This window comes from Elephantulus edwardii, unplaced genomic scaffold (assembly GCF_000299155.1).
Source record: "Elephantulus edwardii isolate Elephantulus edwardi_28Jun2011 unplaced genomic scaffold, EleEdw1.0 scaffold00125, whole genome shotgun sequence".
NCBI lineage: Eukaryota > Metazoa > Chordata > Mammalia > Macroscelidea > Macroscelididae > Elephantulus > Elephantulus edwardii.
The window spans coordinates 6,766,774-6,768,777 of record NW_006399875.1 but is presented as its reverse complement, the minus strand read 5'-3'; positions in this window follow the sequence as shown (position 1 = coordinate 6,768,777).

The window sequence follows — 2,004 nt, the reverse complement described above, 5'->3', positions numbered from 1 at the left end:
TACAATATATATAAATAATTGTATAAAGCAGAGTGTACATAATTGAAACAAAATAAAACATGGATATTAAAATACTAAAAAAAAAAGTATTTTGTAGGATCCCCCTCTACTTAAATTTGTCCAGGCCATGGTTAGTCCTATGATTGTGTGCTGTGGGGTCACCAAGACCACAACCTGAGTGTCTGACATTCTCATCACATCATCTCAAGAGTACCTATTAACAAGTTGTTATTGTTGCTAAGTGTCTTTGAGCTGCAGACGACCCATAGCGACCCTTTGAGTGAAGGTCTTGAACGTGAAACTTTCATCATTTTTCTAAGTTCAAAGAGTTTCTGGAGGCAAGTTGTGGTTTTTTTTGGAAGTGGATGCTGTCAACCGTGGCTGTTGATATTGACCTTGGCCACCTGCCTGAGGTCATGTTCTTCAGAGATCTCCACAGTAAAGTGTCTCTCCCCCACTTTCCATAGTGTGTTCTCTGGAAGAAGTCACTGTGCACAGCGGAGTTTTTATGCAATCTATTCTAGAGGAGATGGTCTGTGGGCTGGAGGAGGGAATGTGTTTTGATCCCTGATAGAGCCTTCACGGCCTCTCGGTCACTTCCTCCCTGCTGCCTTCTGTTGCTGCTTCTCCCCAGGCTTCTTCTATCCTCACCATCTGTGTCTCCTCTCCAGCATCCCACACCGGTGCTACTTCATGCTTTAGAGACTTTGAAAAGAATCGGGTTTGTTCTAATATTAATCCAAGTGCTCATAGGTTGCTGGGAGGTAAGTGAGTAAGAGTTGAGTATACTGCATTGAAACAGATGAGGGAGAGAACAATTTAAAAGCGATACATGATTTGGTTATGACAAGAGTCCAGAATGAAGGCTGCGTAGTGGAGTGTATTTTGGGTGTGTGTGTGTGGGTGTGTGTGTGTGGAGAATTGTATACCAATGAAAGAATTTTTCTTTCATCTTTCAAAGAGAAGAACGAAATGTGGGGAAGGGGTGGGCAGGGAGAAAAATGGAGCAATGAATGAATGGAAATCCAAAATCTCTGTAAGTGTTCATTAAAATTAATAAACTAAAAATATTTTTAAAGTGACTTCACTTGAATACATACATCCTATGGGACTGTGGATAGATGGCGACAATTGGGCCTCAGGGTTCTCATTTTGACCCTGTGCTGTTGTTGCTGTCAGCTGACACTGAGTAAGTCTGTACCTCTTGTAGAGCGCTTGTTGCTGTTGTTGTTGTCATGTGCTCTCAAGTCAACTATGACTCACAGAGACCCTATGAATCCTGCCCTCTCCTGAGTCAACCTCACTGTCTCTGGACATTTGGCCCCACTGCCACATTCATTGTGTCAATCCATTAGATCATTCTTCTCCTGGGTTGACCGTCCACCCTTCCAAGTATGATGTCCTTCTCCAAAAACTGGTCCCTCTTGGCAACATGCCCACAATATACAATGCAGAATTTAAAAATCTTTGCCTTCAAGGAGCAACTTGGTTTCAACCTCTCCAGGACAGACTTGTCTGTTCTCTTGGCAGTCCCTGGTATGTATGTTCAACACACTTCTCCAGCACCACAACTCAAAGGCATCAATTCTTCTTCTGTCATCCTTAGTCATTGTCCAGCTCTCAGATGCATAGTAAACAACTGAGAACATCATGGCCTGAACCTAGCACTCCTTAGTCTCTAGAATTACATCATTGCTCCTTAGTACTCTGGAGAGGTCTCTGACAGCAGATGTCTCCAAAGCAACTCGTCTTTTCACTTCCTGACTTCTGGTGCTGAGAGTATTGATTATGGATCCAAACGAGATGAAATTGGCCCCTTAGAGAATGCAACAAGGCAAAAAATAAGGCCCTAGGAATTGATGGTATACTAATTGATGTATTTTTTTTAATCGTATATCCCTTTTATTTTTTTTCTATAATTATATTTTATTAATTTTCATAAACATACAGAGATTTTGGGTTTCCATTCATTCATTGTTGCACTATTCTCTCTACCCTCCTCCC